The sequence below is a fragment of the Podarcis filfolensis genome, assembly GCF_964270895.1.
Source record: "Podarcis filfolensis genome assembly, chromosome: 13".
Taxonomy (NCBI): domain Eukaryota; kingdom Metazoa; phylum Chordata; class Lepidosauria; order Squamata; family Lacertidae; genus Podarcis; species Podarcis filfolensis.
Window position 1 is genome coordinate 37125921 of NC_139615.1, and position 27722 is coordinate 37153642.

The following is a 27722-nucleotide window of genomic DNA, read 5'->3' on the forward strand; positions in this document are numbered from 1 at the left end:
CTGGAAGCTCATTGGTACCTGTCAGACCATTGTCTATGCGATGTTTGCATCTGTTGTTTTTTTTGGTTTTTTTGGTTAGTTAAAGTCTCTTTCTTTCCATGTACACACTTCCATACTTCTGCAAACCCAGGGAATTCCTGAAGTACATAGAAGCCAACTGCCTTAGTTTTTTTTACAGCTACCTCAATTTACTTCCAGCTGTTCGGCACTCAAGACTCTCAAGCTCTCATTAGGAGGAACCAGCTAGACCTGTGATGAAATGTTCTCGTTGATGCTTGCCTCCTAGAAAGGAGTGACCTTGGTGCAGGATGCCAGCCAGGTCTGTATAAAGCTGCTTTGTAGCGAACCAGAATATTCATCCTTCTAGCTCAGCATTGGCTACACAGACTGGTAATGGCTTTCCAGGATTTCAGATGGGGGGGGGGCATTCCCTCTGTATCTGAGGACACTGTGGGTTGAGCATGGAGACTTTGACATGCAATGTGGATGCTTTATCTCTGAGCAAAGGCTCTTCCCGAAGGATCATGTGTATCTCCAGGATACGACAGTGGTTCCTCTGGTTACGTACTTAATTCGTTCCGGAGGTCCGTTCTTAACCTGAAACTGTTCTTAACCTGAAGCACCACTTTAGCTAATGGGGCCTCCCACTGCTGACGCACTGCCGCAGCACAATTTCTGTTCTCATCCTGAAGCAAAGTTCTTAACCCGAGGTACTATTTCTGGGTTAGCGGAGTCTGTAACCTGAAGCGTATGTAACCTGAAGCATATGTAACCTGAGGTACCACTGTATAAACAGGCCATTCCTCATATCTCTCTCTCTGTCTCCCCATTTTCTGTCGTTCTTTTTAAGCCAGCACTCAACATTCCACGGATAATGGAGCTGCTCAATCCTAATTATGTTGTTTTAGGGCTATTTCCCCCCATTAGGCCAGTTTTTTAAAAAAAATATTTTTGTGTACTTTGCATTGCCCATTTTTGAGCCTCCCCTGGGCATACAAAGGCCTCCCTCTGGTTTTTAAGTGGCCTTTTTAGACCTCACATCCATCGGCACCACTTGAGTTCGCTCTTAGTGACGATAAGGGATAAATATATTCACGCAGGCACTAATTAGTGTCTTTAAGGGTACAAACATACCAATTCCCTCACTGGATCAGAGGGCAGAGTCAAGGTAGGAAGACAGACCTTGACCTGTTCCAATAAGAGCCATGGATTTGCTGAAATTGCTGTCTGGCAATATAAGCAGAGGAAAGGGCTTGCAGCTCAGTGGTGTGAATCACAGAACCGGAAGGGACTAGTGTTCGAAATTCGCCAGGCGCATTTTGTGACTGGCGCGGGTCCAACTGCAACCACATGGAGATCTCTGGATGCCAGCTTAGCAACCGAAGTCTCCATCTGGCTGGCCCCTCCAGTTTTCTTGAGCAGATAAGCAGAAGAGCATTTATATCCCTGATGGGGAGTGGTCATGGAAGTACACCTGCAGTGGAACCGGATAAAGGTAGGCTGGAGTAGAATGTAGAAATGTAGAAACCAGCCTTCTGTACAAAAAGTAAAATTGGCTTTAATTGCCCTGCCCACTTCAGCTTTTGGCTCCGCCCACCACTGGGCCCGTGTGGCCCATAAAATGTCGCCCAGAAGGGAATATACACATTTCACTAACCACTCTGTTTCACATAAGCACTTTGCAATTCAAAGCAGGCTGGAGGAACTGACAGGATTTATGGGAGACCAGTGGGCCTTTGTGGCTAGATTTCACTTCTAGGCAAAAGCAATCACGTGGCTAGCTTCAAAATGATCTAATTTTGGTTTCTCTCCTTGCTCCTTTATTTGTTTAAGGCAAGCTTGCCTTTTCTATTTAAAGCAAAGTCCTCACCCGAGGCTTTTTTTTTTTTAAGTTTGCATACATTTAAACAAATTAACACACGGAAATGAGTAATGGCTATTTATTCCTGCACCCGCCACTCCATGCCCCCCGGCTGCCTTGCCTCCAGAAGTGAAAAGCACCCTGTAGGCCACACTTCTGGGGAACCTTTATTTTGTCATGTATCACCTCAGGAGTAATTGATGGCGCCCTGAGAAGCTAAAAATCAGACAGGGCCTAAGCCAAAAGAGAGCAAGGCACCCCCTTTCCTCATTCTCCTTCTGCCACAGAGCTGAAGTTCCCATCAACCTTAACAAACAAGAGTTCCCAGGATCCTTTGGGGGGAGCCATGGGCTTTAAATGTGCCTTGAATGTGTGGTGTGTGCATAGCCAGCAGTGTCTGCCACCTCCTTCTCTCTCCTTCTGTCATCTTTTTCTTTCCCTCCCTCCCTCTCCCTCTCCACTGCTGCTGCTCCCTTTCTCTCCATCTTCCCCTCCTAGATACCCATGTGAGATCAGTTTGACGGCTACGTGTGGCCATTAAGCCACAGGCTCATCACCCCTGCCCTAGGCCTCTGTTTCTCAACACAATGCCAATGTTCCACAACAAGAATACATTAAGGTTTCCATATTCCCCAAAGCGGGTCAAAAGTCGTCAAGCTTTTTTTTGGAACATCTCCCCCCAAAATCTAAGTTTTGGGAGAATTTGAAAATGTTTTTTAAAAAATTTAAACACACACGCCGTTGCCATATGTTGATTTGACAAAAATCCACCCAGGCGCCATTTTCCTGTCCAATTCCTGGACGTATGGCAGCCCTATGTTACATATTCATAGAACTGTAGAGTTGGAAGGGACTCCAAGGGTTATCTAGTCCAGCCCGCCTCAAAAAGTAAAATTCCTGACACCCACAAAGTTGTTGAGCTTTTTTAAGCAAGACCCCAAAATTGAAACCCCCCCCATAGTGATTTTAAGCTCTTTCCGCTGCTTTCCCCATCACATTGCCATACACCTGGGTTTTCCCTTATATTCTGCGAATTCGGCAATGGTTAATTAGAGGTTTCCTAGTACATCTGTCACTTGTGCAAATGAAAAAATGGAGAGGCTACCTGTGCAGGCAGAAGGCTTTTTCATATCTCAGGTTGTTAAGCCAATAAATGACTGAACTACTGTATTTCGGAGTTGAACAGTTTTTTAACCTTGCATTTCCACAATCCAAACCTCATGCTCTAAGTCTAGCCATTGCACTTACGCCTCAAGCCCCAAAGGAGGAAATACAGAAGCACATCAAATGGAAAAATGCAGCGAACAGACCTCAAAGGTGCGCAGAGGATAATTTATTGGCCCAATGCAGTTAGAATCTGTTGGTCCTCCCTTGGGGGCAACCGATTCATTGCTTTGAAAAAAAATGATGAAAAATATCTTACACACCATATCAAAAGTTGGGGTGGTTTTGCTCCTTTAGATGGGTGGGTGGGTGGGAGACAGGGAGAAAGATCAGTAGTCTCTAAGGAAGAATCTATGGACTCAAAGCACAGTGGACCAATAAACCCAGCTCTGTGCATCTTTAGTCATTTCAAATTCTTGTGCCCCAAGCATTTGGGGGCGGGGGGGGGGGCGGATCTGCCTCCACTAAAATCTTTTTGCTCCCTCCTGCTACTGGGTGTATTGTCACCCAAACAATCTGGCACCCTTGCTCTCATTTCCCAAGAAGGTGATGGAATTCCTAAATAAGTGTTTGGTGTTTGTGTGTGTGTGAATGAGAGAGCTGGGCAAACAGAATAAACTAATGCAGAGAAGATGGGTGTATGTATGGATCGATCGACTGATTAAAATAATAATCAGGGCTTTTTTTCAGCCAGAACTCGCTGGAACTCAGTTCCAGCACCTCTCAGGTGCCATTGCCATTACAAGAGAACAAGGCAGGAGTTCATTGTGAGTTATAGCACCTATATTTCTATAAAAATAGCCCTAACAATAACAATAACAACAATAATAATAATAATAATAGTAAGGTAAAAGATCCCTGGACAGTTAAGTCCAGTCAAAGGCGACTATGGGGTTGCGGCGCTCATCTTGATTTCAGGCCGAGGGAGCTGGTGTCCACAGACAGCTTTCTGGGTCATGTGGCCAGCATGACTAAACCACTTCTGGCGCAACGGAACAATGAAAGCCAGAGTGCATGGAGATGCCATATACCTTCCCTCTGCAGTAGTACCTTATTTATCTACTTGCACTGGTGTGCTTTCAAACTGCTAGGTTGGCAGGAGTTGGGACAGAGAAATGGGAGCTCACCCTGTTGTGGGGATTTGAACCACCGACCTTCCGACTGGGAAGCCCAAGAGGCTCAGTGGTTTTGACCACAGCGCCACCCGCTCCGAATAATAATAATAATAATAATAATAATAATAATAATGGTTGGGGGTCTAGGTATAGCCTGTGGGTGCTCCCAGACCCAGCTGTTTCACTGGTGATAGCACTGATTGGAAGCACTTCCCACCACCTTTGCCTCCTTCTCAAGCTGTAGCCTTGTCCAGAAACCTGCCATTGGACTTTTCCAAAGTGCAGCAATCAAAATATTCACCAGAGATCAGACGGCTGAACCACACAGCTCCTATCCAGAGGTGTGTCCCAAGTCTGAAAGTGTTCTAGGCAAAGTGACTTTTGGTGGGCCCTTCCTGACTACAGTGGCAACTCTCTAAAACAGGGGTAGGCAACCTAAGGCCCATGGGCCACAAGTGGCCCATGGGGGCTGTTTTACCAGTCCACGAGCCATCCCCAAACTGAGCCGCCCTCTTGGTGAGTCCCCACACGCTGTGCCAAACCGGTGCAGCACGGCGTGGGGACTCACTTCCGCGGGACTGGAGATCACATCTGTGCAGATGCTGGAAATCGTGTCTGTGCAGACGCTGGAAATCGTGGGCGCACGCGCGATCCAGCCCACAGAGGGATCTCCACTGGAGTAAACCAGCCCAGGCGAGGTACCGTATTTTTCGCCCCATAGGACGCACCGGCCCATAGGACGCACCAAGTTTTTTTGGGGGGAAATAAAGAAAAAAAAATTTCCCCCCCAGGTGCTTGTGGGGCCGGCAGCGGGGAGACGCACTGTGCCTCCCAGCTGTCCCCGGAGCTTGCGGGGCAGGCAGCGGGGAGAAGCGCTCTTCTTCCCACCGCCCGCCTGCAGACCAGGTCCGCGGACAGCGGGAAGACGCGCTGCGCCTCCCCACTGTCCCCGGAGCTTGCGGGGCTGGCGGCGGGGAGAAGCACGCGTCTCCCCGCCGTCAGCCTCCAAACCACATCGGGAGACAGTGGGATGGCGGCGTTCCGCCTCCCCGCTGTCCCCCGACCTTGTGGGGCTGGCGCTGCGGCTCTCCTGAAGCCTGGAGAGTGAGAGGGGTCGGTGCACACCGACCCCTCTCGCTCTCCAGGCTTCAGCGAAAGCCTGCATTCGCCCCATAGGACGCACACACATTTCCCCTTCATTTTTGGAGGGGGAAAAGTGCGTCCTATAGGGCGAAAAATACGGTAAACCTAGCCGACCCCTGCTCTAAAACAACACCATGTGGCAGGAAGGAAGCTCCAGGAATCAGCAGAGGGCGCTCTGCTGAGGAGGGTCCCTTGGCAATTGCCTAATGGCGACAACTGCTGATACTCGCAGTTGTCTATGATCTGCTCAGACAGACGAATATTTGAGACAGTGCTTTTTTTAGTGCTGGCACAAAAACTTTGGGACAGCATCCCGGGTCAATTTGCTGAGCATCCCCTTTTTCTACTTTTGGGCAGGCTTCGAAAACCCATCTTTTAAAACAGGCATGTAACGTTTAGTTCCTTTTTTCCCCACATTAGGAGCTTTGTATTCTCAAAACCATTATGTTCATTTTGCCAGACTACAAAAGCTTTGCATATCAAACATACGATTGCATTTCGTTCCTTTGCACAGAGAAAATAGACATCAGATGAAACGCAGTTCAAAATAAAATAAATAAAAGCAATCAGAGAACAAATGAATAAAAATGTGTTGTTTTGGGTTGTTTTCTCCAAATACTGTCACTTAATAGTTTTAACACAGGCTTTCTTAATCGTGTTTGTTTTCTTTCAATTGGTTTATTAAATTTTGTTGCGCAATGCTGCTCTCTCGCTGCGTGTAGTACCCCAGTTTGAGTACATTTATAGAAAAGCAAGATAATAGCAGTTGCGATGATGATGATGATGGAGAAACATGTTCCTCATGGATGCTCCAGGCAACATCTCCAACAACCTCGCTTTCCTGGATTCCTGCTGATAAAAGCTTTCTATTTTAATAAGATGTTCTCTGCCTGCTCCCCCTTTGCTGCTGTTCATATGTTCGCAGGAGGGAGAGAGGCACCTTGCAGAAAAGGCTGTTTGCCAGGATGCCAAAGGTGCCGCATGGGTCTCCATGCCCATCTTCTGGCATTTTGTTAACCAAGAGAAAATATACAGGATGGCCGTCCCACATTTGGTGTTGCGCCATACATTTTGGACTGCAACTCCCACCGTCCCTGACTGTGCCAGCTGAGGCTGATGGGAGTTGTAGTGCAAAACATCTAGAGCAGGGTTTCCCAAACTTGGGTCTTCACCTATTTTTTGGACTACAGTTCCCATCATTCCTGACCTCTGGTCCTGATAGCTGGGGATGATGGGAGTTGTAGTAAACAACAACAACAGCTGGAGACCCAAGTTTGGGAAACCCTGATTTCGAGGAACTCAGGTTGGGAAGGCAGATCTCAGACACAGTCCTCATCACCAGGGCCAGCCCAACCAGGAAGACAGACAAGGAAGCCGCCAGAGACAAGAACAGAAAGGGCACCCATCATGTCTGTTCCTGAGTCCAGATTGAAGAGAAAATTCTAAATAAGGAGAGCAGGAGGCCCTGGAGTTGCCCATCAACGACTAACACCTCAGCAGCAAATTCAGAGGTTACCTGGTCCCAGTTTTTCCATTATGGTGAAACAGAACATTTAAATATGAGTAATTATTCCTAAAGAGGGATGTGGGTGGCGCTGTGGGTTAAACCACAGAGCCTAGGACTTGCCGATCAAAAGGTTGGCGGTTCGAATCCCCACGACGGAGTGAGCTCCCGTTGCTTGGTCCCTGCTCCTGCCAACCTAGCAGTTCGAAAGCACATCAAAGGGCAAGTAGATAAATAGGTACCGCTCCAGCGGGAAAGTAAACGGCATTTCCGTGCGCTGCTCTGGTTTGCCAGAAGCGGCTTAGTCATGCTGGCCACATGACCCAGAAGCTGTACGCTGGCTCCCTTGGCCAATAAAGCGAGATGAGCGCCACAACCCCAGAATCGGCCACGCCTGGACCTAATGGTCAGGTGTCCCTTTACCTTTACCTAATTATTCCTAGATTTTCATCTATGCATAGAAATCATCGTATGCATTCCATCCTCCCACCATCAGGAAGACTGGGTCCTCTTGTCTGGTGAGGCGTAAGGAGCCACTCAATGGTGGCTCCCATGAACTGAGAGTGCCCCCAGAATCCTCAGTGGCTTTGCAGGTAGGTCTCCGCTTAAACAGGGATATCCCTTGCTCCATCTTACAGCGAGCACAAAGAACTCTCGAGCCAGTGCTGGCTGAATCCCAAGCCACTGTGTGGCCGATCCGACTTTGCATTGCCACGACATCCTTCACTCTGGGAATTAAAATGTTGCATTCAAAGCAGGTTGTGCCAAACAATCAAAACTTGATGTATATTTTGCTTCCTTGGCATAAATCGGCTCCCTTTGCATTCTGTGTTCTGACATTTGAGGATTTCTCTTTTTTTCGAGGAGGATTTGAGACAGAACAGAGCGAGAGCAAGCAGGAAGAGCGTTCAGCAGGCGAGGGTCTGTACATTTGTGTATGTGCGTGGGGGGCGGCGGTGGCAGCGCATGACTGGAAGCTGTGGAGGTGCGTGAGATGCCGTGCAGGACACAGAAATTGTGTGCATTTCCCCATAAACGTCGGAGACTTCATCAGGCGGTGAAAATACATGGCATTCACCAAACACATTTTATAGTGTCACAAGTGCTTCACCTAGATTATCTCTGTAATCTTTACAACAACCCTGCAAAGTTCTTCAGCGATCACTCGTAGCCGAGTAAGATTGTCTTCCATAAACACGGTTTTAAGAGTGAGTCCGTAAGTGATTGGAGATCAATTCTGGATCCACAAGCCCTTCAACAGTGGGGACATTGGTTTCTGGGCGGGAGTTGATCACGGTGTGGGTTTGCCAAGCGTGCCTTCCTCTTAGCACGTTTCTCCCTTGCATCCTGAGTTCGAGTGTCTTCAAAGCCCATGACACCTTTGGTAAAGGCTGTTCTCCAACTGGAGCACTTGCAGGCCAGCGTTTCCCAGTTGTCAGTGTGTATACTACATTTTTTAAGATTTGCCTTAAGAAAGTCTTTAAACCTCTTTTGTTGACCACCAGCATTACGCTTTCCATTTTTCAGTTCGGAATAGAGTAGTTGCTTTGGAAGATGATAATCAGGCATCTTAACAACGTGACCAGTCCAATGAAGCAGATGTTGAAGAATCGTGGCTTCAACACTGGTGATCTTTGCTTCTTCCAGTACACTGATATTAGTTCGCCTGTCTTCCGAAGTGATGTGTAATTTTTTTCCAACAGTGTCACCCCAATATTAGAAGGAAGGCAGCTGAGGCAGAGACATACATGGTGGGGCCAGCTCAGATATAGCACACCCTTCTCCCCTTGGGTGCTCCCGTTCTTTTCCTCCCTCCTCTTGTTTGAGCAGACCATAGCTTGCCATGCTATATGAATTGGCAAAGCATCATGCTGGATTTAGATGGTGAAGAGTTAGTTTCGAATCCTCCCTCTGCCACGAAATGCACTGCGTGCCGTCGGGCCACTGACACTCAAGCTCAGGAGTCAGCAAGCTTTTTTAGCAGGGGGCCGGTCCACTGTCCCTCAGACCTTGTGGGGGGCCGGATTATATTTTGAAAAGAAGAAGAAGAATGAATTCCTGTGCCCCACAAATAACCCAGAGGTGCATTTTAAATAAAAGGACACATTCTACTCATGTAAAAACACGCTGATTCCCGGACCGTCTGCGGAACAGATTTAGAAGGCGATTGGCCCGGATCCAGCCCCCGGGCCTTAGTTTTCCTGCCCATGCTCAAGCTAATCAACGTCATGAGGTTGTTGTGAGGATAAAGCCAGCCACTATGTATGCCACCAGCATTCAAAATTTGCCACGCACATTTTGACCATCGAGCAAGTGAAGATGCCCAGGTGCCAGGATGGCGCTTGACATCTCCACCATTTTGGGAATGCCTGCCTGGGGATCCTTGGACCTTGACTGTTTTCACACACTAGTGTAGAATTAAATCCGTTATATATTTTATCTGTGCAGTCCGAATGAATTTCAGGAACCAAAAAGTTGTACTGAAAAATGCGACTTTTGAGCCAACTGGCCCCAAAGTGGCAACCGTTTTGGCAACTGTAACCCTGGCTTAAGGAACCATTTGGCATCTAGATTACATATCTGAGTTTCTAACAGAATGCCGCTCTGGGTTTCTTCGAGGAAGGATTGGGGGGGGGCGCCTTTTAATCCCCTCACACACATTGGATTGGTGTGGTGCAGTGCAGTGGTGGAAATATCAGAGTAGGACTGAAGAGTTCAAGGCTTAGCCATGAAGCTCATTGGATCACCTTGGGCCACTCAAACTTTATCTGAGCCTAGTCTACCTCACAGGATTGCTCTGAGGATAAGAGATGGGGAGGGACAATATACCTGAGTTCCTTGGATGAAAGGTAGGAGAGAAATGTAATACCAAACTTTAAAAAATGGTGACCTGAGCAAGTACTGTAGTTTGGTGTTACATCTGAACGGGGCAAACATGTTTTACCTTCAAACCAGATACTGAAACCATGGTTTGCATTGTGTTCAGTCTCGGGGCTGAAGGGCAAAACATGGTCTGCCTGGTGCAGATGTAAAAGCAAGCTATGGTTTGCTCATACAGTAGAGGAGCGGGGGGGGGGGGGCTACCTGAGCTTGTAGCATTTTCATTTAAAGCGCACACCCCTCCAAAAATCCTGGGAAGCATAGTTTCTCCCTTACAGAGCTGCAATTCTCAGCTCCCCAACAACACTCCTGCTCAGTAGAAATAACTGGGAACAACTCAGTACCCAACCTTTGAAATGGAATACCAACAGGAGAACATTGCAGGGTATTAGAACCATAGAGTTGGAGGAACATCTTGTAGAACATCATAAAGTGTTAAAATCATAGAGTTGGAAGAGGCCTTTTTCAGCAGAGCGCCGGTCCACTGTCCCTCAGACCTTGTGGGGGGCTGGACTTTTTTTCTTGAAAAAAAGAAAAGAAAGAATTCCTGTGCCCCACAAATAACCCAGTGATGCATTTTAAATAAAAGCACACATTCTACTCATATAAAAACATGCTGATTCCAGGACTGTCCACGGGCTGGATTTAGAAGGCAATGGGGCCAGATCCGGCCCATGGGCCTTAGTTTGACTACCCATGATCTAGTTCCACTTCCTTCTTGGTACAGGTAATCAATAGCTCAGAGCATCCCCAACAGATGGCTGCCCAGTCTCCACTTGAAGACTTCCAGCAAGGAAAAGATACCTCTCCCTTCTAGGCAGTGTTTAAAAAAAAAGGTAAAAGACCCCTGACAGTTAAGTCCAGTTGCATACGACTCTGGGGTTGCGGCGCTCATCTTGCTTTACTGGCCGAGGGAGCCGACGTTTGTCCGCAGACAGTTTTTCTGGGTTAGAAACGCATATAAACTAGACGCCAAATCTAGGCTGCAGTCTAGGTTGAATCTAGGTTGCAGTCACCGCAAGAGAATGTCTATTTTCCAGGGGGTTGGACTAGACGACCCTCAGGATCCCTTCACAATTCTAGGATTCTGTGATCTCAGCTACATTGCTTGACTGTAGCTTGCTCTTGCGACAATTCACTTGTCCCAGTATGCAAGTGAAATCTCCACATAGCTGCAATTGGACCCACCACCCCAGTAGCAAAACGCACCTTGAGAATTTAGAACATTGCCTCTAGATAATTGGCTCCCCGTGCTGAGCTGCTTTCCCTGTCACCGATTGCAGCTATACTCTTTTTCACATACAAACACTTGCTCACATCAAACACACCACCCACTTTCTCACACGGGTGCACCCCAAAAGAGGCCGGTGCGGTACAGCAATTCAGACTGCCGGTCTGCAACCAGACAGACCCAAGTTCAAATCCTAACTCGCTGAGTGATGCTGGGCCAGCCATTCTTTCTCAGGCTGTGGTAATCTACCTCACAAGGTTGTTGTGGGCGGGGGAACAGAACTATCCATGCCGCAGTTATCTCCTTGGAGATAAAGCAAGAAATAAATGTCAAAAATAATTTCCTCCTGTCTTCTCTTTACACACATACATTCAGGCAGAGTGAAGTTGGTGCATGAGCGTCTTAAGTCCTCTCCCCTCTCTCCTTCACACAATTCTTTTAATCCGCTGAGAAAAAGCACCGAATATTGAGGTGCAAAAGCACTACACCATACTCAGGCAAATACCAGGGTCTTGTCAGAGTCCCGCTTCTTTACTGCAAATAGGGGTGAGGTCATCGTGCACGACTAGTCTCACACCCAGCTGCCATTTAAATCTCCTTCCTCCATAGTAATACTACATACATGTACAGTACAGGATTGCATTCTGGAGAAATTAATATAGCAGCAGGCGGGGGGCATGGAGGCCTAGCACTCATCTCAGTGCTGCTGGGTGGGCCGCCCTACACCGGGTAGTCCCCCGCCAGATCTGGCCCTCGACCGTCACATGAATGCTGGCGTGCTGGAAACAGCAGATGCAAAAGCACCTTGAGAGTAGCACGTGTCCCGTTATAGCCATGCAATCATTCATTTATGCACATATGCAAATGGATATATATGCAAACTCGTGTTAGTCTGGAGCTGATTGTGCACCTGCTGTTCCCAACGTGCCAACGATTCGAGTGGCTGCGATCTCATGGGCCACCCGCCGCCCCTGAAAGAAATGAGTGCATGCTCCCGTTTGGGCATGGCTGTACATTCCCACATACATGGGAGCGTGAAAGTACATATTGGGGATGCACACAAATGCTGCAAGCCATATTCACATGGCACATGCACGTCTATTTTCGACTAGGTGCCTGGTTACAAAAATCATGTACAAAGATGTTCATAGCTGTATGTACTCTTATACATATATACTAGGGAATAAGCATGCATACTTAATTGTTTCACACAGAGAAGCAGAAATATGCAGGCATGTACCACTCCAAACGTGCACATGTAGGTCTGCAGAAGCTCTCTCCCAAGCATACCTATGCCCATGCACATCCTTACAGGCATAGGGACATGTGTCTGCATGCTTGCAGAGAGAAAGAGAGAGTGTGTTTGTGAGTGTGTGTCTCACACGCACTGAGCCAGGCATGTGCATATCCCTCCTCCCTCACACCGCAGTAGCTGTTCTCTCTGCACACCCAGCAGAAATACTCTCAGAAGCATGAATCAAAGACTCAGGAGCTAAGAATAGCCAGGCCCAGCTGGGCGGGGGAGAGGAAGCGCAGGCGCTGTTTGGAATAGTGCCAGCCTGGGGGGGGGGGGAGAGAGAGAGAGAGAGATGTGGTCCCCCCCAAAAAAATTCTATCTCTGGAGGCAGAGGGGGCAAATGGATGGGAGGATCCTTGCTGGACCCCTGCCCAGAAATTGCTATTATAGTGGAGGGGAAAAGGTATGTAGATGGATTAGATAGATGGGGAGAGAAATTGAAAATCGGGGGGGGGGGTGCTGTGTGTGTCACACCCCCTTGCTGACCCAGCCTCTTTACAACCCCAGGTCAACAAGTCCATTTGAGAGAGGGAAGTGGGAGATCTGGCCCTATCGACTGTGCAGAGCCATGAAACGGGAGCCTGCAGATGCACGCAGAGCACACCGTCCAAATCTGGCATGCGAGGAGCACCGCCTTGCCTGTCAAGGCTGCTGAGAGCTTGATCCTGTGTCAACGTCAACCCTAGATGCAAAAGCTTCTCTCTGCGTGTCTCCTCATCCTTTCTGCATCCCTCTAGTGCCACGTGCAGTGGGTGTGAAATGAGGCCAAATGAGGCCAATTCTCCCCGGTGTCACCCATGCACACTTGGCTTACCCTCCTTACACTCACTAGCTGTTCTCTCTCTCACTCACGCACACTCTCACATATACATATTTTCAGATTCCGTAGATGCACATGGATGCTGTATATGTGCCACCATGGTTATACAGAATCACAGGCTTATCTTGAGCCTGCTTTGGGCCTGGGAGGTCTGAGCTGGGTCAGCTTTGGCTAAGTTGTTCTCTCTCGGCCTTAGTTCTCTCATCAGAAAAATGGGGATAATTGGCTGAAAGTGCAGGTTCTGAGACAAACAATCACGGGGCTTGCAACTATTTGTGTGTGAAGCAGCAGCAGCTGCAAAAAAAGCTCATGCTATTCTAGGCTGCATCAACAGAAGTGTAGTGTCCTGTCAAGGGAAGTAATAGTACCACTCTAGTCTGTCTTGGTCAGACCACAACTAGAGTCCCGGGTCCAGTTCCGGGCAATACAATTTAAGGAGGATATGGAGAAGCTGGAATGCGTGCAGAGAAGGGCGACCAGGATGATCAAGGGTCTGGAAAGCAAGCCTTATGAGGAACAGTTGAAGGAGCTGGGTAAGTTTAGCATGGAAAAGAGGAGACTGAGAGGAGATGTGATAGCCATCTTCAAACATCTCAAGGGCTGTCACACGTGGAAGATGGAGCAAGCTTGTTTTCTCCTGCTCTGGAGGGTAGGACATGAACCAATGGCTTCAAGTCACAAGAAAGCAGATTCTGAGTAAACATCAGAAGAATTTTTGGATGGTAAGAGCTTGTTCGACAGTGGAATGGACTCCCCTGGAAGGTGGTGGACCATTAGAGGTTTTTAAGCAGAGGTTGGATGGCTACCTGTCATGGATGCCTTAGTTTAAGTTCCTGCGTTGCAGCGGCTTGAACCAGATGACCCTCAGGGTCCTTTCCAACTCTGCAATTCTATGATATGTGCCACATAATACTCTACACAACGCTGCTGGTCTGTTGTAGTGGTTAAGAGTATTTAACTAAGACCTGGTAGACCAGGGTTCACATCTCCACTTGCACTGGGTAAACTTGGGCCAGTCACTGTCTCTTAGTCTAACCTACCTCACAGGATTGTTGTGAGGATAAAATAGGGAGGGGGGAACTATGGGTAGCACCTTGAGCTCCTTAGAGGGAAGACGGGACAGAAATGCAAAATGAAATGATAAAATGAAATGCTAATTCATGGGGTGGGGGTCAGGGGGCATTTTCAGGGGAGAATCAGTAAGTGGGAAGGGATGATTAACCCTCCTCCTCCCGCTTACCTAGGGTGGCGCTGTGGTCTAAAACACTGAGCTTAGGGCTTGCCGATCGGAAGGTCGGCAGTTCGAATCCCCGCAACGGGGTGAGCTCCAGTTGCTCGGTCCCAGCTCCTGCCAACCTAGCAGTTCGAAAGCACGTCAAAGTGCAAGTAGATAAATAGGTACCACTCCAGCGGGAAGGTAAACAGCATTTCCGTGCGCTGCTCCGGTTTCGCCAGACGCAGCTTAGTCATGCTGGCCACATGACCTGGGAAAACTGTCTGCGGACAAACGCCACCTCCCTCGGCCAGTAAGGCGAGATGAGCGCCACAACCCCAGAGTCGTTCACGACTGGACTTAACTGTCAGGAGTCCTTTTACCTTTACCTTTTACCCACTTACCTATTCATTTCTGAAACTTTCTTTCTTGGTATTTTTAATTTGACCCACTCCCCGACCCGCTAGGCATCAAGACCAGAAATATGCCCAGTGAGGGAGAAATGGCCAGGAAGTTATTTGCAGGGTGGGGGGAATGGGTAGTATGGGAAGGGTTAGGTACCGCCCTTCCGCCTGTCAACTCTCCCCTAAAAATGCAGCCCCTGCTTCTACATTTGCAATACCTTGGCAAATGTGGATTAAGGAACACGCATTTGTTGAGATGTGTCATTCCGTCTGCCTTGGCCTATTTTGCAGAGGATGTTGGGATGAGAGATTAAAGAAGGAGAGACTGTCAGTGGTCTTGAACTCCTGGGAGTCAGAATAACAATAAATTAATGCACCCGCCCACATAAAGACCCTTTTTCACTCATTTGGAATTCCAAGGGCTAATCTTGCAAAATATTCATTAATCCATATTTGCAGACTTCCCACATATAACAAAGCATACCCTCTTCAATATCAGCATGCAACATATATGGATGGTCTCTTTGGGAATCAATCCCAAGGTATCCCTCATTTCCACTGGGGCTTAAAGCACTTTTGCCTAATGAACCCCTTATTAAAGCGCTCTTTTCGGCTACTACAGCGCACCGGGAGCTACTTTCCCTGTAGGTTCACCCCACATCTCTTGTGACTGCATGGATAGGGCCAATAACACGGGTCTTCCTTGTGGGGTCAGGACCCTCAAACCCACATTGTCAGACCCACCCAGGCGGTTGCAGGCCTTTTGATACGGTTGCAGCGCTGTGTGATGAACCCATAGTCGAGCTAGTGCCACAGCGCCGTGGTAGCACGCCAGGCAGGACCAGCAAATGGATATGGGTACACACAGCACTTGGAAACAGCTTTCGAAATTAGCCGGGCACCAGGCGTGTTTTACGACAGGCAGCTGGCCTTTTGCCAGGAAGTGGAGACGTCTGGTCTCCAGGTTTGGCACCTAACATCTCCATCTGGCTGGCTGACGTGGCTGCGATGCCATGCCAGTCAGCTGGTCTGCGGGGCAGCACAGCACCAAAAGACATGCCGTGCTGCCCCCATACCATTTGCTTTGTAATCTTGCAAAAGAACTTGCGCCTAGACATATCGTGGTGGTGACCATAACCTCCCTACCTGCTGCCATGGGTAGGGAAGCAGGTAGGGAGGCCAACAGTAGGGGGAGCCGAAGCAGAGGCAGCTGGTTCTGGTTTTGTCCCCATCCTCCTCCCTGCTGAGTTCCACAAGGACAAGACTGAGCTGGAGGAAGAGGAGAAAGCTGCCACAGCCAGTGCCACCCACTGGACTGGATGTAAGTAAGGAGACGGGTGGGTGTGGGGGATGGAGCTGATGGCAGGCAGAGGCTGGCAGGTGGAGCTCCATTCGCCCTAATGCACCAGCCTCCATTGTTAGAGGTGGCCGGCTCTAGGGGGCTGCGACCGGTGCGGTTGTACCAGGCGTAGAGCTTCTGGGGCGCTGCCTGTCCAATGGAAGGTGAGAGGTTTGGGGAGTGCCACTGAAATTTGAGGTGTCAAGGTCCACCACTGCCACTGTGCAGACACCTAGCACTGCATGGAGAGAGATGCCTTACATGAGCCACCAAAGTATCACAAACCACCTCAGCAAGTACAAAGAGGTTATCTACACATGAGTCCAGCTTTACGGGCCGCTGTTTGAAGGATCTGTGGAGGATTGCCCTCTGCTTGAAGGGCTGTCCATGTCCAGTTTGAAGATCAGGGCCCATAAAAAGTTGGCAGCGCCTAGTCGGTAGACCAGAGGCATAGCATGTTGTGTGTGGTCCCAGGCGCACATTTTTGATGGGGTGCAATGAAAGCCTGCTCTGACAGGCACGGAGCCCAGGTAGCTGAGCACGGCAGTGGGTGGGTTGCTCTAATGGGCAGGTGCATGGATGCTGCTGGCAATGAGCCTATCTGAGGCGGGCTCCATTGACCCTCCTGATGTGTGCCCCCACCTCAGCTGCCCAGTCCACCAAGTGGGCATAACACTTGCCCTGCTCCGGGTGTCAGCAACCCACGACATGCTGCTGCAGCAGACTGAGCAGGCACAAAGACCCTTGCGGTGTGAAGGACTGCCTTCCTATTTAAATTCTAGTGATTATTTCTAATTCTACATCTATAGCCATGTATGCAATTTAAGAAAATCTTATGGATATCCTGGTCTTCCTTTGCCTTCTTTTTTTTCTGGAGGTGTCTGTGTGCATTTCCTCTTGTGTGGTGGGGGGTTCACAAGGCCCCATAGGTAAGGAAGAGGGCCCCTTTGGTATATGCACGGGAAGCATTGTTAACAGCTCCCTAATCCTGCCTTTGCAACCATTATACGTGACTCGGTTGCAGATGGCAGAGAAAATCAATCTGAACTGTCCTTGACCTCTGCTGAAAGTTATAAAGTTAGGGTAGATGCTCACAATCTGCCGGACACTGCCAGGTTCGCAGGGGCCAGACTTGTACCCGGAGGGGACAGTGTAGCCCAGACAGGTGAAAGAGTAAGCCACCAATGTGCTGTGAAGCCTTGGGCAAACCACCACCACCGGCTCTGACTCTGAGCCTCTGCTTAGAATCTGCTCAATGGGAATAACAGTGATCTGCTTCACTAGAAGAGCATGAGAGAAGGATCTCAAGGCACAGGCTTTGCCAAACTTGGGTCACCATGCTTTTGGGGGGACTACAATTCCCATCATCCCTAGCTAGCAGGACCAGGGGTCAGGGATGATGGGAGTTGTAGTCCAAAAACAGCTGGAGACCCAGGTTTGGGAAACCTTGCATTAGACATGCTCAGAGTAGACCCTTTGCAATTGACGTGCCTAAGTTGGTCATGCCCATCAGTTTAATGGGTCTGTTCTGAATAGGGCGAAGATTGGTTACAACCCACAGACAACCCACCAAGCATGTTTACTCCAAAGTAAGCTCCTGTGGATTGTGTTCATAGAATCACAGAGCTGTAGAGTTGGAAGGGACCACGAGGGTCATCTAGTCCAGCCCCCTGCAATGCAGGAATCTTTTTGCCAAAGGTGGTGCTCGAACCCAAGACCCTGAGATGAGGAGTCCCATGCTCTACCAACTGAGCTATTCAAGTAAAGCTATTCAAAATAGGCCCAGAGTAGACCCATTAAAAATAATGGGCCTAAATTAGTCATGGCTGTTATGTTCAGTGGGTCTACTCAAAGTAAAAAAATTCTTTCAACTCTTAGTTCTATTGAGCTCAGTGAGCTCTTGCTAATAAATTGTACTTTTGACCACTCAATCCTATGTGCATTTATTCAGAAGTGACTCCTGCTGTGTTCAGTGGAGCTCACCCAGAAAGCTAGAGAGCACAGACTGCAGCTGTATTCACGTTTTCTTGGGAGTAAATTCCATTAACTCAGTACCTCTGGGTTAATCATGCAAAAGCTTGGGCTGTTTAAAGCGCCACTGTGGTTAAAGAATGAACAAATGCAGGGACCTCACCAAACAACTCAAGAAACAGAATCCTCCATCACACACGGATATAAAAGGGCACAATGGTTAGTGTGGCAAATGCCGCGTCCCCCACAATGAGAGGCATGCGCAGCAGAACTCCTACAAGACATCCATGTACAAGGTATTAGGTATAAGAACCTGTAACCTGCAAGATATTAAAACAGGAATACACAGAATTCTGGGGGCCGCAAGTTCATAGTTGGAGGCAGAAAACATAGTCAGACAACAGAATTAAGGAGTCCCAGACAAAATAATGTTTCTAATGTTCCTGTAACTTCATGTTGCACAGTGTGCAGAGAGAGGTGTACTGTACAAGTAACAAACAGCTCATGATACATTGGTACAATAATCCACGATGGGACAATATACAAGGAAGAAAGCTTTAAAGCCCCATAGTCCACAAAGACCCACAGAGTACAGTGGGAAAATAATGTACTTGTGTTGCGCACACGCATGCACACAGAGCATGCACACCAACACCTCGAAAGCCACATGGCGACAAACCTACAGCCCAGCATGAGTTCTGCCGTGAGCGAGTGCCAAAGGGGCTGATCGCTCTGAGAAACGGCTGTGTGCCTGCTCACAGATGGACGGTGGCTGCCACACGGCTCATCTATATAATGTGATGGGGAATATGCACATGGAGACCTCGTGGCTACACCCACACGGCAATATGAGAACATACAGATGAATGCATATGCATCCAGGCTGACAAACTCAGAGCTGTGAAAACGCTACCCAAGCTCACAATCACACACACAAATATCTGGTTTATTCATCCGGAGGACATGGAGGAGGTTGGTTCAAGTCTGTGCCTTTTGCAAAACACACCTTCCACAATTGCGATTGTCAACGAATTTGCTCCTTCTTCTTCTTTTTTGGGGTAAAGGTGATAAAAGTGAAAGGCAGGGGAGGGGGGAATGGCAGAGGTGCGCACAGATGAAGCGGGGAGGCAGCATGGAGGAAGAACAAGCATTGAAAAAGCGAAACGATAGAGGGCATTGAAGACCCAGCCGCATATGGGATACCTTGCCCAAACCCACTTCGGTTTCCCAGGGTTTTGCAGACACCTCCCACACATTTCCACAAGCCGTTCTTCGCGGCCAGGAGGACTAGAAACTTGCTTTTGCATTTTGCAGGAAAGCTGCCGTGGGGACGGCGAAAACCCCAGGTCCTGCCCTCGTGCAGTAAAATCGCCAATGTGCACAGGCAGTTGCAGAGAAGCACACCTGCCGCACATAGTATATGGCATATGAGCATGTGTGCATGTGAGTGTGTGCGCTCACCGCGAGGCAGGTTTATTTATTTATTATTTATTTACCTGGCACACATGCCAACTGGATCCAGATCTGCTTAAAAGCGCCGACACTCCCTCACCCCCACCCCGGCCATTCAGGAGAAGCATGCTCACAGCCTCTCACACACAAGCACTTATTTGCCTCTCTGTCTATGCACAGCTGCAAGCAGACATGGAGACCGAGAGAGAGAGGGCTGTTCTTACAAAGGTATGGCCACAGCAAGGAGAGAAAAGCATGCATGACAGGCGTGCACAAGGGCAAATGCATGCACGAAGGTACGGATGCATGAGGGATGTGCAGAAAAAGACAGTGACATGCACACACTCGCACACATGAGGGAAAAAATGCATGCATGATTTTACACCTGCAGATTAAGCACACAAGGATGGCACAATGGTTGCACATAATGGCATACAGAAATACAGGCACACAGCAATTTATGTGCACACCCTCCGTCGTACGGTACACTTTCCCCACCACCCCATGCTCCTTCTCCTCCTTTGTCTCTCAACCCCATTACTACCAGTACATCTGCACATGGCTACCAAAACGCACACGCCACCACAAGCATAGGCTGACAACCCCAGGCACCCGTTCCTCATTCCACCCCGTATATAGGTCTACACGTGTGCAAGTGTGCAGACGCCGAGCTCAGCCCACATGCCTCAGCCAAGCTGCCCACCTTGCGCATGGAAACTCATGCCCGCACACCAGCCCCCCTCACGCCCATTTGCAGGAAGCTTCGGCACCCCAGTTTCTGGAAGAAGCTCCCCCCCCCCACTGCCTGCTAATGGACTACCAAGACATACATGCGCGTGAGAAAGGCACTCACGCCTAAAGCACATTTTCTCACTCACCTCTGTGCCATAGTAGATGCGGCCCCACACCCCAGCTCACAAGCGGAAAGCCCACACATGGGGTGGTTTTTTTTTTTTTTTTTGAAAGTGGGGGCTCCGGAGGGGGGCGTGGCAGGGTCCACAGAGGTGGCCGCACGCGGTGGCTCCGCTGTCACCTCCAGTGCGGCCCCCCCATCCACTCCCCATGTCAGAGCACCGCCGTCCCCTTTCCCCATCGTGGGAACCCCCAGCTCTCCTCCCCAGCCAAAGCGGGTGACGTTTCGCCTCCCACGCGAGAAGAAGACCGACTCCCCCACGCACCCCCGCCAGGCGGTCGCTCCCCCCCACACCCTGAAGCGGATCACCCACGCGTGCAGCCTCCCCCCACGCGCAATCTCCGCGGTTCCCAGCTTAACCTCCCCCACCCCATCACCCCGCGTTACCTGCCAAGGATGGGAGCCGCTCAGCACATGGTCTCCTTTCGGGGGGGACCCTCCGCCCGGTCCCCCCCACCCCTCCTCCGGCTCACCACTCCTCCGCCGCCGCCGCCCGCCTCTCTCCGCCGGGTAGTGTCCTTGCGGTCCTTGCGCGGGGAGGTGGGCGGGGAGCGATGGGGGTCCAGATGTTTCCTCGGGGAAAGGGAGGGGCGCGGGAGAAAGCAGGCTAAGGAGAAAAGGGAAGGTGCCTATCTAGATAGAGAGAGAGAGCGGTCTTTGGGGGGTGGGTGGGGGGCATTCAGGCTTGCATGGCGGCGCCCTTTGCTGCCTGCGATCCGGGCAGTCTCCCAGGGCTGCGCTGCTTGCCAGCCGCTCCCTCCCTTGCCTTCCTGCCTGCCTCCCACCCTCCCAGCGCTGGAGCGAGGATGCTCTCTCTCTCTCTCTCTCTTTCAGCCGCCCCGCCCCCACCCCTGCTCCCTTTTTTTGCTGTTCAGGAATGCACGGTTCTGGCGAGCCCACCTCCTCTTCCCTCCCCAATCTCATTCATAAGGTCACGTGGGTGTGAATATTGGGAGGGGGCCGCTGGAGAAGGAGCGCGATCCGGCAACCACACCCCCTCCCCATCTTCGGCCACTTAAGCCCCAACCCCGCATCTCCTTTGCACACGCCCATCCACTCTTCCTCTCGCTAACCCCCAGGTCCTCACCCCGCATCCCCTCCCTGCAACCTCCCCCCCATTTCCCCCCCCCCCGAGGCGCCCGCGGGTGCCTCCTCTCCTCCTTTTTTACGTCCCATTTATCCATCATCTCAGATTTCTTCTTCTTCTGCTGCTGCTGCTGCTTCCTCGGGGATCAGCCTCATTTCCATCCCTCCGTTTATAATCGCGCGGCTTCTCTCCCTTCCAAGAGCCTTCTCCGACCCGCCAGCATCTCTAGAACCAAGCCTGTCTCTTCCTCCCCACCTGCAGCGCCTCGACAGGTGAGGTTTGCATCAGTTTGGGCTTTCAGAGGCAGAAAGTGAGAACAAACTGACCTTGACCAGAAGGTGGTCCCCTTTGTACCTTTCATCCTGGCTGGCTGGCAGGTATGGATATTGGCCCCAGACACACACAGAGCCCCATCCTTATACCCTGAATCCCACTTCCATGCCCATATCCTTGCTGAGTATTTGGCCTCACCTACAGGTACTGGGAAAAGGGACGTGGGTGGCGCTGTGGGTTAAACCACATAGCCTAGGACTTGCCGATCAGAAGGTCGGTGGTTCGAATCCCTGCGACGGGGTGAGCTCCAGTTGCTTGGTCCCTGCTCCTGCCAACCTAGCAGCTCGAAAGCACGTCAAGTGCAAGTAGATATATAGGTACCGCTCCGGTGGGAAGGTAAACGGCGTTTCCATGCGCTGCTCTGATTCGCCAGAAGCGGTTTAGTCATGCTGGCCACATGATCCGGAAGCTGTATGCCGGCTCCCTCGGCAGTGGCGTTGCGTCGGTTGTCAGCACCCGGGGCAAGGCAAGTAATTTGCGCCCCCTAACCCGTGGATTTGCGCCCCCTAACCCGTGGATTTGCGCCCCCTAACCCATGGATTTGCCCTAACCCCAGATGTTGCGCCCGGTGCGGCCCGCCCCCCCTGCACCCCCCACACTACGCCACTGTCCCTCGGCCAATAAAGCGAGATGAGTGCTGCAACCCCAGAGTCGGCCATGACTGGACCTAATGGTCAGGGGTCCCTTTACCTTTACAGGTACTGGGTACCACCAGAATGGCTCGTGGCCTTCCCCATATCTGTCCCATTGCTGGGTACCAGTCCTACTTGCTTATCCCAAGATGAGCAAACGTCCCTAGAACCCCCTCCTCATCCCTAGGCTCACTTCTTAGCTGGAGGTACCAGACTTCCAACGAGGTGGCTTGGAAAAGGTAGCATTGATGGCAGTGGTGTCTGTCACTTATTGGAGCTGATAGGGTTTGAGGCAGGGGAGCCAACAGTAGGTGGTGCCATAGGCAATGACAGGCAGAGGCAACTAATTTTGCCCCCATCCTCCTCCCTACTGAGGTGTACCAGGACAAGGCTGAGACTAAGGAGGAGGAGGAAGCTGCCACAGTCAGTACCACCCTCTGGGCCTGGTTGTAAGTATGAAGGCTGGTGGGATCCCAGCTGAGGTTGGTGAGGTCGTGCCCCATTTCCCCTAATGGACCAACCCTGTGGAATGTATTAAAAGGTAGGGATGCCTGTGGGATCAATAAGGCAATGCCTGGCTATGATACTCAATAGTATCATAGCAATACTGAGAAATGAGACTCATAAAGGCAGATAATACGTTGTACACACAAGGCTGTACAACAGGACTCCCAATATTGCTAGACCACAACTCCTATCATTCCTAACCATTGGCCATGATGGCTGGGGCTGATGAGAATTGGAGTCCAACAACATCCAGAGGGAACAAAGCTTCCCTAATCCTGCTGTACAAAGTACATGAATCCTGGCATTCATTCATAATTTATTTGTTATAAGCATGCATTTTATTGTAAGTAACATTTATTGTGTTTTTAATGGTTATAGCACAACAAAAAGTAGAAACAGAAACAGCAGGAAAGGCAAACTGGAGGAATTTACAGGAAAGCCTGCCCCATTCCAGGTATGCACATTATATGAAGGGAAAATAAAGAAGCAGTCAAGTTATCATTCCAAGTATCCGAAACTTATGGAGATGATTGCCAAGAGAAGGTGCTCTTTCCATATAGTAAATAAAAGCATGCCATACCATATAAAAGGAGTCCTTGCCTAAATTTCAGATTATGTGTGATTCCCCACCTCCACTGCCCCATAATCACCATGTTCCATAAAGAGATATATCATCTGTCCAATCTGAGGTCTTGAGCAGTTTTCCATGATATTTTTATACCAATGTTCCACCATGTTCCCAGGATGGCTTACCGCCCCCCCCCCCCCGCAATAAAATAAAACAATTAAAATGTGCATTCAAAAATAAAATAAGCTGAAAGCCGTAAAGTTATAAAAGCAATGGGAAACCTAGTTGCAGCTAGAAAAGCTCAGGAAAATTAAAAAAAAACAACAGGTCTCTTCTGCCAGTTATAAAGGACAATAAAGTTTAAAATGTGTGTGATGCTGTACTATAGCCAGCAATGGACACATTTAAAGCACACATGACCGAGCAATTGATCCTGGTTTACGTGTGACTCTGCAGTATAGCCAGTGATAGGCATGGGCCATAGTCTCTGGCATGGCTAGCATATACACTGTGTGAAGAAGAGAGTACACACTGACATCCTTGGGACATAGACTAATTGGGGAGGAAAGGGCAGAGCGCAGGCACTCAGGATAGCTCAGTTGGCTGGAGTGTGCTGAGCATAATGCCAAGGCTGCAAGTTCAATCTCCGTATAGCAGGGGTCAGCAACCTTTCTCAGCAGGGGGGCGGTCCACAGTCTCTCAGACCATGTGGTGGGCCAGACTATATTTTGGAAGAAGAAAAAAAGAACGAATTCCTATGCCCCACAAATAACCCAGAGATGCATTTTAAATAAAAGTACACATTCTATTCATGTAAAAACACCAGGCAGGCCCCACAAATAACCCAGAGATGCATTTTAAATAAAAGGACACAGTCTACTCATGTAAAAACACGCTGATTCCTGAACTGTCCATGGGCTGGATTTAGAAGGCAATTGGGCTGCATCCGGCCCATGGGCCTTAGGTTGCCTACCCCTGCCATATAGGATCCTGCATTGCAGGGGGTTGGAAGAGATGATCCTCAGGGTCCCTTCCAGCTGTACAATTCTATGATTCTAAGCTTTGTATGGAAAAGGCCCTGTGTTTAATTCCCAGGGTTGCCAAGCAGGGCTGGGAGAGATCCCAGCTAGATGGGCCAATATTCAGACTCTGTATATGTTCCAATAAATGTTACTGCCATCTGTAATTCCCCCACACCGCATGTGAAACTTGCTATCTGACATGCCTGGGCCATAGAAATGCACACAAAGTTGGTGTTCAGAAAGACTGGTGAATTACATGTAAATACACTCCTATCCACTGGCAAATACGGACCTACTCCACTGGGATTGTAATTTATTTGTCATCTGCTCCCCACCTCCAGCTATTTTGCACTACAATTCCCATCACCCCTTCTATACTATGATACTACTATCAGCTGTACTATACTACGATACTGTGGAAGGACACGTGGATCCAGAATTGGCCTCTGCAGTCACTTACGGACTCATTGTTAAAAACCTGTTTATGGAAGACAATCTTACTAGGCTACGAGTCTTTGCCAAAGAAGAAGACTATGATACGTATCTTGTACAGTGGTACCTTGGTTCTCAAACTTAATCCGTTCCGGAAGTCTGTTCCAAAACCAAAGCGTTCCAAAACCAAGGCACGTTTTCCCATAGAAAGTAATGCAAAATGAATTAATCCGTTCCAGACTTTTAAAAACAACCCCTAAAACAGCAATTTAACATGAATTTTACTATCTAACGAGACCATTGATCCATAAAATGAAAGCAATAAACAATGTACCACAGTCACACACTCAATCAGTCAGTAGCTGAACTGGGTTCCACACAGTCACAAAAACAAAAAGAGCCACAAAAATACAAAATAAATAGCGAAAACAGACAAACCTCAGTGTAACACTCAAAACAGAAGTGTGGCACTCAAAACGGAAGAGTAACACTCAAAATTGGGCACGTTTGACTTCTGAAAAAAGTTCGCAAACCTGAGCACTTCCGGGTTTGCAGTGTTTGGGTTCCAAGTTGTTTGAGAACCAAGGCGTTTGAGAACCAAGGTACCACTGTATCTTCTAATAGCAGCTCATTCTCGGAGAGCAGAGCTTTATGCAGCCTAAACAACACCAGCAGCGTACAAGGAGATTAGCAGCAGGCTTGGGAACACATCAAGATTTGCTGAAACAGAGCGCATGTTGCGGGAGGAAAACCCTCGATGGGGAGGGGATCCCAAAAGCAGGCATTAGTGTGCTCTGAGTGTGCTCATTGGGCATGGTGTGCTGACTGATGGTTGGAAACAGAAAACTGGGTAGGAGGTGCAGTGGCAGTGATGAAGTTTGGTGTGTAAGAGGGCAGCAGCCACAACCACACCCCCAAGGAGTATCCAGAACAAAGGAATTTTACCACCTCATCACTAGCCTTTCAAGAACGGCTTAACTTTTCTTGTAGCCCAGCCTCAGCTCCTATACAAATGGATGCTTTAGCTGAGATGCAGCGGGTTGGACTAGATGACCCTCCCAACTCCGTGATTCTTTGATAATTACCTGGAAGGAAGCTCCATTGAACTCAGCGGTGCTTATTTCTGGCTGCAAAGGTTAAATGTGCAAAAGACTCCAAAGATCTTTAGCTTTTTAAATTAGAAGTACAAACATTCTTGCAAGGAAGGGTTACCATTCAAACCGCTAGTGTGGAAATACGAGCCCACATGAAAGAAAAGGACCTGAGAGCCTCTTTTATCTCTTCATTCACCCCATCATTTGCTCTGGGCCTTCCGGCAGATTACTGCATTGCTCTTGCTCTGTCCTATAGCTGTGTTCCCTTGCATTCTCGCTCCGCTCCACCACTGGGAAGGGAAATGGAATGGAGTATCCTGCAAAAGGGCATGGCTGGCTGGCTGGCAGGCACCCTGAACATGAGCACTCCACACTGCAATGTTACATTATGCTATATCGATCAGCCTTGCCTTTTAGCCCAAAACTGGCTTCCAGCAGAGCTCGTAGCAATTAAAACACTGTACATACAGAATGCTTCTGGAGGAGCAGCAGTCCTCAGCTGGGTCTGCATCCAGGTGTGACAGAGCAATGTCTGACAGCTGATTCCTCATCCCCTGGTGGCCTCAGCGATGTGAGTTAGTAGCTAAGGGAGGTTCTAAGCTGCGGCTGGGGGGTTAATTGCTCACAGCCTTGCTAGATCAGACTAGTTCGGCATCCCCGTTTCCACCACCCACTAAGCGAAAGGTTATCACGCACACTGCATGCAGAAAGAGTAATGTGTTGGGAGCGACCCACAGACACAAAGCAGGGACACTCATTGCTCATTGACCAAGGGAGACATACACACAAACGCACAACATCTGCACTGTGGAAGGAGCTGACAAAAGTGCCCACGCGGAGGTCTCTTCCTGTTGAAACGTATTCTAAATGTGTGCAAATAAACACACGCTCTTTATTGTTTATTTAAATGAATTACTGTTTTTCCCCTCCAGTTTTCTGAATTAATTTGCTTCATTAATTTGTTTGTTTTTGTTTATAATGATAATAATAAGTGATGTTTCTGTCCTTACTGTCTTGTTAAGCTGCCCAAGGACTGTAAACTTATGGTGAAGGTGTTGGGTGGGCAGTTATTCCACTCTCCCAAAAGAGAGTGAGAAATCCCAAATTTCATGTCATTGACATGAAATTTGCAATTGCTAATTTATACGAATAATAATAATAATAATAATAATAATAATAATAATAAAAAAATAAATTTTATTTATATCCCGCCCTCCCCAGCCGAAGCCGGGCTCAGGGTGGCTAACAACAATAAAACAGTACAAAAGTACAGCACAAACAACACTCTAAAATCATTCATTATAAAATTAATTCATTATAAAATTAATTAATACACAGACATTGGGAAAGAGCTGCTACCATTTGAATAGAAATACAAGACACCTCACTCTAGTGGAGAAAGAAGACTGTTGCCAGGTGATCTGTGTGCGTTTTTGGTCCAGGGGCTGACTGTTGATGGACAGTTTCAAGAACTTTATTCGGGTTCCTTTTCTTTAAACCAGGTTTGGATTGGACAGCACTTGAAAGTGAGGATGCTTTCAAAAAGAGGGCATTTTCCAGACAGAGCTTCAAACAGAGGACCTTCTTCTGTAGCCACCCAATGAAAGCGTGTGATATAAATTTATGTAGGTTAAGTAAATGAGGGGTAGCGGAAAACCCCACAGATAATGAATATATTTTTAACTTTTGTTCTTGTTAGAAAAAAGCTAACCAAAACGGAATAAATTAATCCAGATTTAT

General features: G+C 48.8%; 1 protein-coding gene across 7 annotated transcripts in view; it reads right to left on the reverse strand.

Moving 5' to 3' along the window:
• Nucleotides 1-21224, reverse strand: part of SHANK1 (SH3 and multiple ankyrin repeat domains 1) — a 122484-nt gene extending 101260 nt beyond the window's left edge. For 4 of the 7 annotated variants that reach the window (XR_014540979.1, XM_083582337.1, XM_083582333.1 and 1 more), the window contains exon 1: nucleotides 20695-21222. The gene's annotated coding sequence lies outside the window, so the exon portion shown is untranslated. Of the gene's footprint in view, nucleotides 1-20694 lie in introns of all 7 variants that reach the window. The other 3 variants (XR_014540980.1, XM_083582334.1, XR_014540981.1) reach the window with 2 other exon arrangements.
• Nucleotides 21225-27722: the final 6498 nt, after the last annotated feature.